Source organism: Saccostrea cucullata, unplaced genomic scaffold, assembly GCF_032062105.1.
Source record: "Saccostrea cucullata isolate Sc308-1 unplaced genomic scaffold, CSIRO_AGI_Scuc_v1 ctg79, whole genome shotgun sequence".
NCBI lineage: Eukaryota > Metazoa > Mollusca > Bivalvia > Ostreida > Ostreidae > Saccostrea > Saccostrea cuccullata.
Genome location: NW_026935853.1, coordinates 34,366 through 48,366, shown reverse-complemented (window position 1 = coordinate 48,366; position 14,001 = coordinate 34,366). Strand labels below are relative to the sequence as shown.

General features: G+C 31.9%; 1 protein-coding gene across 4 annotated transcripts in view; it reads right to left on the bottom strand.

Annotated features, from left to right (window-relative positions):
* LOC134243950 (receptor-type tyrosine-protein phosphatase F-like) overlaps positions 1-14,001 on the bottom strand; it is a 72,887-nt gene that overhangs the window by 42,840 nt on the left and 16,046 nt on the right. The window lies entirely within an intron of this gene.

Below are 14,001 nucleotides of genomic sequence, written 5' to 3'. Positions count from 1 at the left end.
GGAAATCCTTGTTTGCTCTGCTCCGATTTTGTAATGTTTAATGGACTTTTGAGCCCACCTATTTCCATATCATGAATAATTAACGGACATATCATGTGAAATCCCTATTTCACACCTGTGCAAGTTTATGAATTAGAATATGAAAAATTGAACGCAAAGTCTTTAGATTAAATTTATACCACTTTAATCTACTTGAAATAGCAATTATAGCTACCTTGGTCAGCAGCATGTTTCAATATCCATTGAAATGCCTTTGTTTATATAAACGCAGATAGTCAAAATTACATGTTTCTTATAGAATAAAAGTTAATTATATTAAGTACGATACGATAAACGCTATATACAAATGAAAACTAAATGCTGTAAACCCGAACAAAGGCGTTTATCTAAATAAGCAATGTTGTTCAGAATTAGGTAAAAATGGTAAAGACAATATTATTATACCTCATTATAAATATTCTAAATAACGCGTTATCTGATTGGTTCTGGATCATCACGTGATCGGGCCGTAAAACTTCATATTTCCCGGCCGTCTGCACGCTTTTCATCATATTCCACCTCTTCGGAACACTTAGTGCATTTTCCAGCAATAATTATCGTTCATTAAAAGAAAACTCCCGAGAGAAGTAGACGTCACAATAGCCTGCTTTACGTCACAAAATTGATGATAAAGTGTTGACCAAATGGTTTAGTAATTTTACGTTAAAAATGAAAGTGAATTTGAGAGCGGTGCCGAATTTGCAAGTTTATGTTTATTTCGAAGATTTTGCTTGTTTCGGTAAAATAAACAATAATAAACAGGGCGAAGCTCTCGGGGAATATGATTTTCTTGGCTGAATAAGTCTTCATATTTCCCTCACTATAAATGTACGAGGGGTTATCAAAAAGTTCGTGGACTGGGGCTATAAAATTAGTACTATGTAGTCTTTGCTTTCAAATTTTATATGGAACATAAAACAACAAAAAATAAAGAAATGTTGAAAATTTTAGCTTGATACGTTCATTATTTGTCAAATTATTATAAAATAAAAACGACATTATATGATCACCCGGCGCTGTCGTCGTTTATTTTCATGACGTTCGACAACGTCATTGTTTATTTCAATGTCCTCTTCTTCTACCTCATGCACTTTTTGGATGAGATTCCCTGGAGCTGAGTAAGGACTTAAACCCGCCTTGTTAATATGACTCTACAATGTCATGACTAGCGGCTTTCAATAAATATAATATTCCAAATGGATTTATACCTTTGGAGAGATCCTCGCTTGAATGTGCCAGTATACTTTGCGTTTGAGAGTTCAATATCTACAACACATGATCAACGTCATTTTTTGACGCGATTGAATTTTCACACCTTGACTACAAATCGACATTAACTGTGTATCCCTTTTCTCTCTGAATATATTTTGACATTAAAAGACAAGTATTCTGGGGGCATGTTATTTCTCTGTAGCCAGTTTAAACATTTCTTAGGTCTATATACCATTTTTTTCAGGGGCAAAACTTGATGGAATGTTGGAAAAGGAAACCCTCCCCCCTTTTGACGTCATTTTCAAGGCCTCATTTATTTGGACTTTCCATGTAAAATTTACGATAAAATTTCATAGAACTTACAAAATGAAGTGAAAATTTCATATTTTATGGAGAAAATGTGTCCCGACACATACCTGAATTAACGGGATTTTTGGATATCAAATGTTCATATCAAAAGAGTTTTTTCTCAGTTACACATAGGTCGCAAAATCGTCGTGTTCGAGGTTGCGCCGCCTGGACATACCATTGCTTACCAAAACATAACTAATTTATTAAAAAATAAAATTTATGATTTATGGTTTATTCTTTAGATAGAAAAGATGATGCTAACTAAATATTTTAAAATTCATTGATGTGCCTAAAGCGGTTTTAATTTTACAGCGCTAGTCTACGAACTTTTTGATAACCCCTCGTATAATATTCTTATGAACTAACAACAGAGAAAATATATTTCAGATGATGACGCCTTTCTTAGCGTACCAACAATTTCTACTCGTTGACCTTGACCCACTTTAAAAAAAATAATCATAAAATATATTCTTTATTTGACTTTAATTTGAAGATTGTCATGGTTTGAGCTTTATCATTGCTAAATACTAGAAATCTTATTTAATGTTAATGCAAATTAGCCCCATAAAAAGGAAATGTTCTGTCGACTTTTTGTTTTATCAAACAGGATTTATCTTTCCTTAGCCAGATTAAGAACTTCTTAGCATCAGTAAGTTTTCTCTGACCCACTTGTTAACATCAATCAACATGTACTGGTGGGTTTTGTTATCGGGGATGAGGGTGGTGGTGGGGTGGGTGTGTTATTTTCCCTAAAAATAATTTTTGAAGCCTAATTGCAAAATACAATTTTTTTAAAGAAACTACTTTTAACTGAATATGCTCAAGCAAAAGAATGTAGTGTGCACTCAAGTTTGTTTTTAACAGCTGGAATAAATACCCATGCACGTAATAATTGGTGCTTTGAAATTACGATGATTGTATTGATGTTTATATTATGCAATGATACATGTCAAATTTGCAAAAGAATATCGAGTCTTCAGTGATAATAGCGTGTTTTTCTTTTTCTATATTTTTAACCATTTTGTTTAAATACCCACTTAATTTCATGGTTCAAAAGATGTTTTTTTTCTAAAATGGCACATCAGCTAATTTTTCATCTAGTCTACATAATGAATTTTTAATACATGTATCTTTATATATATATTTCGTTTGTATTCTCAAAATGTGCAGATGTATTGAAATACATACATACATTTGAAAGTTTTGTTTGGTTATCATATTGTATAACGAAGGTATTTTGATTTGGAAAAAGATCTACCTACTTCAAAAATTTGAAAGGTAAAAAAGAAGGGGATTATCGCCTTAACTTAGTTTTTTATTGTTTGTTTAATAATAATAATAATAATAATAATAATAATAATTATTATTATTATTTAAAGAGGGTGACTCAATTAGTGCAAGCACTATTCTTCCTTGAGGCCCTCTATAAAAAAAAACATATATAATACACAATGATAAATATTACATTCAACAATGTTATACATGTATATGACACAACATACAATAATACATGCATCATTTCATTCATAATACAATCTACAGATATACAATTATATAAGAATTTAAGTAGAACGTTGGTCTAATATAAATTTCCTTGACTTGATTTTAAAACTTTGAAGTGATGGAGACAATACTGCACCCGAATATTGAAAAGAATTTTGAAATATTTTGGTTTTGTGCTTTGGAACACACAGGTCAAAATTAGATTCAGATCTTAGATTGTATGAATTGGATGACTGATAATTGAACATTTCAAAAAGGTAATATGGACATGCACCGTAAAGCGTTTTATACAATAATACTAACTTATTTACAGTCAATTGCTCATGTACTGAGAGCCAATCAAGTTTTTCAAATAAGGGTTTTGATGGAGAGTCATAAGCAGCATCTAAGATACAGCGCGCTGTCCGCTTCTGTAACTTATGAATCCTCTCGAGGCTAGAGGCTGATGCATTACCCCAAACTGTTAAACAGTATTCAATTGATGGCAGTATATAAGCATTATAGAATAACTTTCTTGTATTTAATGGAAGATATTTCTTAATTTTTCGTAATACAGATATCTTTGCAGATACGGATTTACAAACAGCATCGACATGTGTATTAAAATTAAGTCAATCATCTATATGAATTCCAAGTAGTTTTTCATGTTCGACACTCTCAAGAAAATGATCTGAAATTTGTAAATTTAGATTTTGGTTTGTCTGTTTTGATCGTCTCTGATGTGTGCCTATCAACATGCATTTTGTTTTACTTGTATTCAAAATCATCTGATTCTGAGAACACCACCTTTCTCTATTTCTTATGTCCGTAGATAACATATTTTGAATGGAAGAAACATTACTGTCAGAAAAGTGAAGAGTGGCGTCATCTGCAAATAAGTCAATGCTTGATTTCTCTATAAATAATGGGAGATCATTGATGTAAAATAAGAAAAGAATTGGGCCTAAAATTGATCCCTGTGGCACTCCCGCTGTGACTAACTGTTTTTCAGATTTTATATTTCCAAGTTGAACACTCTGAAATCTACGGTTTAAATATGAGTCAAACCAATGTATTGCTTTGGGGTCAAAATTATAGCAACGTAGTTTTTTAATCAAAATATCATGATTCACAAGATCAAAAGCCTTGCTGAAATCAAGAAAGGTTACGCCGACAAGTTCACCAGTATCCATTGCGTGTAACCATTCATCAATTAATTTAGTAAGAGCAGTTTGGCATGAGTGAGATTCCCTGAAACCTGATTGTGACTTGCAAAGTAAATCGAAATCTGATAAGAAGTCACGGATATGATTAGCAACATGTTTTTCAATTAATTTCGACAAAGTGGGGAGGATAGAACATATTTAATTGAACGAATCAAATGGATTGGAAACAAGTTCTTACAACTTATTAGTTCCTCTCCATAAATATAACAATATGTCATACAAATAATACATTGAAATATAATATTTAAAATATTTGCAAATGATGCAAGTTATTTACAAATCAATTTTAAATCTAAATGTTTCAGTAATAAATCAATGGACAGCAGCAAAAATATTAATATTAGTTGATACAGGCAGATCTCTCTATCACCCCATAATAACAGGTTAATGTCAATTGTAGCCAATTCTTCAAAAATGAACATGTGGTTAAAAAGATTGTTTCTAGCATTGGCATACTTTGTACAAGCAAAAAAAAATGATAAACATCTTCATACTTTCCACAAGAACAAAGATAACTGTTGATAATATTGCGTTTATATAGATCATAATTAAGTAAACGGTTGTGTCTTAGTTTAGTATGAAGTATGTTTGTGTAGCGTTTACCAAAAGAAAACAAGATGTGTTTGTGAAACACTATGCGCCCGGCGGCAACAAATTAAAAAAAAATATTTTTAACATAAAGGTCACGATGAAGGTCATAAGGTCATTGATCATGGTGTCATTTGAAAGATCTTGATTAGTGAAGTATGCATGCCAAATATGAAGTCTCTATCTTTCATGGTTCAAAAGTTATGGTGAAGGTTCAAAAAAAGCTATTTTTAGCATATAAGACACAGTCAAGGTCACAAGGTCATTGACCTTGGTGTCATGTGAAAGGGCTTCAATGGTGGAGTATGCATGCCAAATATTAGGTCTCTACCTTTCTTCGTTCAAAAGTTATGGCGAAGGTTATAGTTTGCAGACAAACAGACAGACAGACAGACAGACAGGACAAAAACAATATACGCCTCGGATCATTCGATCCGGGCGCATAAATATGTTGGCGGATTAATGATTTTTGTACAAGCTCTTAACATCAATTCTCTGTAAGGACCAAAAATGCTTGGCCACGCACTATCATGGAATTTTATTTTATCAATATTATATTAAAGAGTGTCCTATATAAAGACTATAGGTGGGTAAATTTTGGACAGTGCTTCCTTGGTTTCCATAGCAACGGCCTTGAAATATTTTGCCATGGCGAAAATGACCTGATTGCCATCACCATGCACAATAATTCCATGCTTCCTTAATGTAGAAAAGTTGAGAATGTAACACGGGTCTCATTTTATAGCTAATTAATCAAAGTTTCTTGGCATATTAATTTTATTCAATTTAACTCAAGGTTTTTTATGTAATACAGATCAATTTACACAAAGATTGTTCATAAAATGAATACAAAGGTACCTTTTTCTTCACATGCATATAAATTTTTGCATGCAATTTCAACCTTTACAAAAGATTTTTTCAGTTAGATAGAACTTAGATCTAAAAGATACAAAAAGATTTGAGGTGGGTAAATCAGTTAAATTTTGTTTTTCAATCGCCTGAAAATGGCTGAAATCATCACTTTTCATGAAAATTGACCGAGAGTTATTTCCCTTTGCTGACTCTTTTGCATTGAAGACAAAAAATTGCTGACTCTCCTGTCTAAAGAAGCTTCTACAACATGTGGCAAAAGAAGACACCAGGAAAATAAACAATGAGAAAATAATAACAATGAGAATTTATATATATATAAAACATATATTGCAAAACAAAAGAATTTGAATCACATAGTAATAACTCTAATTAAAATACATGTATATTCATGATATTGTTGATATTTCTGATACATAAAATAAGAGATGTTTGATTTTGGAAAAAATACGTGCGTGTTCAAGTGAAATAATATAATATTTGATTATATCACTTCTCGTTATGCTTTTTTGTCAATTATATTTCTGTTTTAATGACTTGTGTAGCATATTTAATGTTCAAATTAAAACATAATAATCATTCTTCTTAATCAAGATAACATTTTGACATGTCTACATTTGATCAACTTCATATTTTGATTTACATGATTTAAACATTGATTTGCCCCTCCAAACTAGAAAAAAATTATCCGTGTGAATTTTTCAATTTTATCATAAAAGTAATAAGGTTTTGTACAACATACCTGCTTCAATGCTCTTGTTACACGCATTTGGTCGAGGTGGATTTTCACTACGTTGAGAGCAATAGGTATCTTTAATAGCAGACCTTTTGCCTGTCTATAAATTTAATTTAATTCATATTATTTTTCATTCAGTTTATTAATTAATATTTAAAAATTCTATTCAATGCAATTACAAATATGTGATTTTTACATGAATATATGGATGTTATGGCGCAACAAGCCTGCTTATAATGTCTTGTTGTAGATTAGAAAAGTAAGGAGTTGGTCCTTACGTCACTGGTTTTCGAATCAAAATGTGATAGTGGTGAGCTGGGAACGCAGATCCTGGTCTTTTATTGTAAACCACACATTTTGGTCCTATTAGTTTATGTTATATAAGGATCCTTGCATATATACGATCACTAACCGCTTTATGGCTTTAAGTATCTAACAGGATTAAATTTGCAGTTTTCAACCAGCAATTTACGGCGTCTCAATATGAGGGGAAAAAAATTTGACTTTTAAAGGGATTTTAAACAAGCGAGCTTGAAGTAAAATATATATTAAACATAGTAAGTGCTACGTATAAAATCTGAAATATATGCACGCATATGACAAGAAACATACTTTTCAAAATCATTATCATAAATTTCACAAATTTCTTTTCTTCAAAACAGGGTTACACCTATGGAATACCAAGAGAGACATGTGATATAAATTTTCTTCGGAAAATGCTTCGTCAGTGTAACGTATCAAAGAGAAAACGTCTATGCAAGTACTTTGCAAAGCTGTACTACAATGTTGTACGAAACATGGCGGTTTCCCACTACAGCAGGGAGTTCAGACCACAGTGTTTACAGCCTTTAGCTTTGCCTTGCTTAGAGTAACACTCCTAAAAAGTGAAAGCTGTAAATTAAAAGAATATATTTTAAAGCAGGAGGCTTGACACATTTGATTATCTATACAGACTTGTTTTTAGCAATATTTTCAAGATTGTTGTTGTTATGTATTTCATGACTATATTGACCGTATGCATGAACTGTCTTCCGTTGTTATATAGTTTAAATGCTTTTTTACATTTCATTTTGAATTACGTCCATAATTTGAATAAATATTTTACAATTGATATACTTTATGATTAATTTAAATTAAAAATTTTGATCAAATATAACTTGATAGATTGATTTCCAAGACTTGATGCATTAAAAACTTTCATAGAATATTTTTATGCAAAATCGGTTTACCTCAATATTTTGGGAAATTGTCATCAATAATCACTTAAACCCAGAATTTCCACTTCTTTCCCTGGCGCCTTTATTTAAAGGACCGCAGACTATAAATTTATATAATGTTGATATATAGAGTATTTATATATGTATGTATTAACTTTTTAAAAAGATTATTTTGATTTTAAAAATCAATTTGATTTTACAAGTTGAAAGTTGGCGATCATATCTATATGTGTACAGTATTCGATTTTTAATCATTTTGGTCATGGCTAGAAATTACTTTAAAAATTGTAACATTTAACGCCGGATATGACGTTGTCCATACTTTTTACTGCCATTTCTGATTGGAATGTCCGAAAAATATTGACTGCACTCGGTTGGATTTCTTTACAATATCCCAGGGTCTTATGTTTTACTCCAAAGTATCATTTTTTTTTCAAAGATATGAAGTCCTAAAATTCATATTTCCATGGGAGAATGGTGGGATTTTTTGTCCTAACAACTATCCCACCTTTCCCCGATGGAAGAAATAAATATTGTTAGATGGAATATTTTCTCCTATTGGAATTTTTTCTCTCTTAGATTTGTTCAAATAGGATAAATTCCATGGATATTTATAATCAGACATTTTCTACCAAATATTGTGATGCACACCTGAATTTCATAATTATGACAAAGACATACACTGTAATTGCCATTCATTATTATCTGTGGGATATCTTCCACAATTAACAATTTATTGGAGAAAATGACTCCTTGTAAGGTTTTAATTATATCGTTTCCTTTTAATTTTATCGACAGACTCCATATCTCACTCATGAATTTTATTCGAGGGATCGACATGATCGACATTTGCCCGAGAACACAGCCAATAATTTATTTGTTATATCATTAACTTTTTTGGCATATGTAAAAAACATAAATATGATTTGAATTCTTTTGCCAGCACTGCAGTTCTGTCAAACTCCAACGAATGCAAATAAGATATGCACTGTAGCTGACATCAAGTTGCCCACCCTGTGAAGCAGGCGATCCAACATTTCATCGACAGGTCTAAAATCTCACTCTGTGGTAAAAACATCAATTTTTAGATGTCCACTCTGTAAAAAAATCGAAATGGCAAATAAAATACGACATTATTAAAGGTGAAGAATATGGAGATAACGATCAGTATTCAATATCAAAGTCATAAAACAATATAAAATAGGAGCAGAGCAAACACATACTCTAAAATATCAGAGGTGGGATCAGGTGCCATGGAAGAGTAAGCATACCCTGCAGACCGGTCACACCTGCCGTGTGCTTCTCGTCATGATCGGAAAATGACGAAAAAATCCGTCGTCAATTCAGTGTATAAATAATGGACTAACAATTTGGATGAGAAACGTCAGCCAGCATTTGATTCAATGATAAATTGTATTTGCTGACAAGGTCATTGTATCGACCAAAAAACTTACGAAATGATGACTTTAAACGAGACTTCTGATATTTTTGTTTCATCAACTTGTTTGTCAATAATTTATCTCGTTTTAGAAATTGTTCGTACGTAAAGCATGCTCTTGCGTACCGAATCAATTGAGATATATAAAGGCTATATGCAGGTGAAGAAGGTTTATTGCTGCATAAGTAAGGGAATTTGACGATAGAAAAGTTAAAGCCATCATGGTTATCATGCTCCCCAGGATATATCGTATCGACGTACATGTAGGAATGGAATGACCATTGTTAATTGACAATACGTCGACGATATATCTAAACGTCGAGTTGAAGGCATCAGGAAGTGTTTTCTTCTTTTCACGCATTAGATTTTGCACAAATTCTGCTTCATATGACTATAAAAATACACACATTTTGTATGTTACCGACTCGGAGGCATCTGTCAATTTGAAAACGTATGACCTAAGAATCAGGAATTGTTGTGTTAGGACTCGGGTCCTTAGAGCATGTACTTATTCCATAAAACAAATATGTAACATATTGGGGAGGGAAGAAATTTTTCAACTCTATACCTGTACTTGTGGGCATCTAATGAACATATAGTCCATGCCATGTATTTTTTAAAATAGTAAACAGATAAAGTAGGCTGATTCAACCATGCAAATGTTAAGATATCATGACAGCTGGATTTTATTTTTTTTACGAGTTGATGGTATCAACTCATGTTATGTTACTGGTATGGGATTCCCCATGTATCGAAACTAATCACATTTTCGTTTGAGTATTTTGTGTAAGGTTCTTATATAATATTGGCTTATTTAAAATATTCATAATCTACAGAATTAGAATATGTTTCCTGATATGCTTTGATGTGTTTATAAACTTAAATATTATTTATTTTTTGGGAATTTGTGTTAATCCGCGAGAGAAAATAGTGCAAGGGGCATGCAGTCAAAAGTTGTGGTATGTCGTGCAAATAAAGTTTTGATTTTTAACATGTTTAAGTCAATGAATATTTTCTATTATAAGTCAGTTATTTGAAAACAGATTTTGAAAGAAAAATTACAAAATTAAATATTAATTTACAAACCAGGTTATTTTTACAAGACTGACGTGTTAGTGGTATATAAATAAACTAATCCTTGCGCTGATCCAGTATGCTAATGACCAGTGCAATTTTCCTGTGATAACTAGTGATGAAGTGTTTACATATAGAACACTACTTATGTTTGTAAACAAAGCGAGAAACACTTAGAGTAAAGATGGTCGAAGTAAATCAAATATTGAAGGGAAGAAATGAGCTGTACCAGTTGATAAAATATTTTTTATGTAAATGTCTTTACTTCTTGTGCAAACAATAAAAGAACCACTGTCTTCCACAATTTAGATCTGTATCACAGACAGCTTTAAATACAGTAAAGGTCACTTAACATGCTTGTGATTCTTATCTCATATCAATTGTCGGCGCTACTCTGGAAAGAGAGTTCCTTTACTACATCCAGCTGTGTCTTACTGTCAGATGCTGGCAATGTGATACAGTGAATTAAAAGTACAGAAGACAGTAAAACAATAATAACAAAAAAAAAAAAATACAAAAAGATTAATTAAATCGGGTTTATTCTTAAATAAAATGTGAGATATTTGTTTATAGTTGTGAATCAAGAGACTGAAAAATCAAATATATTCAAAAGAAAGTAGATAGATTACGTAAACGATTAATATACCATGTCATTGTGATAAATTTTAGTCTTCAGTCATAAAGCCAAAAAGAATCGAAATATTAATCGTTTATAAATTTATCAAAGTCATGTAATTGAATAACAAAAGAGCTAAATTTAAAGAAATGTAATATTACATGTGCAAATCAATTGAAGTCAGGTAGATATATTTCAAGAGTGACTAAACCAAACGAAAAAAACATAAAATAAAAATGTTCATTTCAATTAAAAGTAAAAAAGAGTTGAATTTTACGAGCAGCTGAATCGGGAGAATTGGAATATTTATTTTGCATATCAACTATCATACAAGCCAAGGAGTTGAATTTCACGAGTGGCTAAATCAAGAAAATATCAAATATACATGCAAATTTTGAAAGACGTGGAGCTGAATTTGTCAATTTAAGAAAATAATGAAAATATGTGATGTGCATATCAATGATTTTATTCGTTGGCGCTCTTTTTTAAGTTCCCTATTTCTAATATTGTTGAAGGTTGGTCCTCTTAGTTTGAAATATTTGTGTGAAAAGCTGCTTCATTTATTTCATCATATTATACTTTCATGTAAATTACTTGAATCTGATTCGTCGAGAAACATTTGATAAAACACACTACTACCCGCTGAATAATGAAGCCACGCCCTCCTGCGTAGCAACAGTCAACATTGCTTGACGACGGGTGGTATTACAAAAAATAGCGACTGCGCAAAATTTATGTGCGCACGGTTCACTGTTATACGCATTTGTATAAAACATTCAGTATAATATAATAAATAGTGCATGTAGTTGAGTGTAACATTGAAAATTTTCACCCCTCAAAAACCATTGTCAACCTCGGCTGCGCCTCGGTTGACAATGGTTTTCTTGGGGTGAAAATTTTCAATGTTACACTCAACTACATGCAATATTTATATAATAGCACATAACACATATAACCCAAATATGGATCAGAGACCTCAGCTCATTTTAACATGTGTGGCGCAGTAGTTAGAGCGTCTGCTCTAGAGTCGCGAAGTAAGTAGTTGATCCTTACATCGTGCGTTCGAATCCCACTACGGGACCTGGCGACCGGTCCTTCAGTTGAGACCGTATAAATCGAGGTCCTGTGTCGCAGTATGTACTGGCACGAAAAAAAATCCATCACTGATCAATGACCGTAAAGTGCCGAGTATAGGACAAAATTTGCAGCTTTACACTGGCAAGTGGAGGGGTCTAGTCATATGAGTAAACATTCTCCAGAGGGATGTTAAACAACATACAAACAATACCATCAACTCGTAGCAGTACTTTCAGTACTTTGATTATGTTTAAAATTATGTCTGTATATTTTTTTCTTAAATCTGTTCATCTACTATATCGACACAATGAATAAATTGTGACAATGACACAACCGGTAGATATAAAAGACGAAAAAAAAAATGTACATGTAATCCAGATTGTAGAATTCATGAAAAAAAAATTACGACGGAATAAAGACTAATTTCTTAAAAGTTTATTTTTTGAAGGCAAATAAAATACAAAGAAGAAAAACAACGTCAAATATTACTCACTCCATGGAGCGAATAACAAGATAATGCCCTTATTTGTGCTTATTAGATGATTTACTTACCATCTCCCATAAGTGATATAATTTATCCATAATCCATATTTTCATCTATGTTGTTCTCAGATTTCCCTCCACATTCCATAACTTTGGCTTGAAGTTTCGCACGCGCTTCTTCATTGTTATCCGCTCGCTGATTGGATAGTGACCTAATTCTTTGTGTATATAAACACAAAGACTCGCCGAAGGTGTTAGATTTGACTGATATACTAGACTAATATTAGAAATAATATATTGAATATTAGAAAGAAGATAATGACCCAGAAGGTGTTGTTTATAAATCTTAGAAGAGTGCATCTTCTCCATTTACGATGTTTTGTTTATCTCAACAATATCTTCTATACTTCCCCTATATTCAGATGGTTTTTGTTTCCAGAGTGATGCACCTTATACAATTATGTATTTTTACGCCTTCCCTGCGTCACTAGGAAGTTCCAAGCATCGCGTTTGTCTTATGTACTTTTATACAATAAATTATAACACGCGTATAATATGGTTTTTATACAAAGACTTTCTCTTGTTTGTTGACTGTCAAAAGGCACAGAGCCCACGTATTATTTATAAGGAAATGCTGTAGAGTAAAGGAAAAGTAATTATTTATATACTACCAAGTTTACTCCAAATACTACATTCCTCTGTACTGAAGACTTGTGATGAATATTCTACCCCATTTTGACCCACTCTGTCGCTCACGGCATATATCTAATGAAGATAATTTTTTATGCCAAGGAAATTTATAAACAAGATCAAAAATGAATTAAAAAAATTACATTCTTTTTGTTACAATAAACTTTAAAATCTATGTAGTGGTTCTATCGATATTATAACCTCCTAAAATATCTCCTAAGTAGACGTATTTTAAACACTAATGTTATCTGTTAAAACTTACCGTTATAGAGTATCGAGATTTTTCCTCAACTTTTAGAGAAAATGAAAATTCTCTATTGAAAATGGACCAAAAATTGGGATTCGGCACTGTAAAGGTCCATTCTTGTGACTGTAATAGATTTAATCTCATGTTCATCTGCTAGAAATGTACATCGCATGCTTCTTTTGATCGGTTACACATTTATACAAAAACAAATGTAACAAATAGCTATACTTTATTCATTATCGTAAAGTGTAAACTGTATTAAAAATCGTGCATAGAAAAAAAGGATTTATTTTTCCCGAATCCTATATTCTAGTGACAAGAAATTGCCTTTAAGATGTCTCATGTAATTTAGTCAAACGAAAAATATGTCCCGAGGACTTCAACGGGAACAAATATAAAAAAAATAATTTAATTATACAGTGTAACTAGAAATTGGAAGGTAGAAAAATACACGTAACTGTCGATTAATGTAATTCGGCTCAAACTTACACCCAATGTATTGTGAAATTTATATCCTGTAATAGGCCCATTTCTATCCTCTACGTTAGCTTCCTCCCAAGCAATTTGAACACTGTCACAACGCAAAATCTTTATCTTCAGATTCTGCGGTCTACCAAGTCCTGAAAATAAACGTTACATGTATAGTACAGGATGT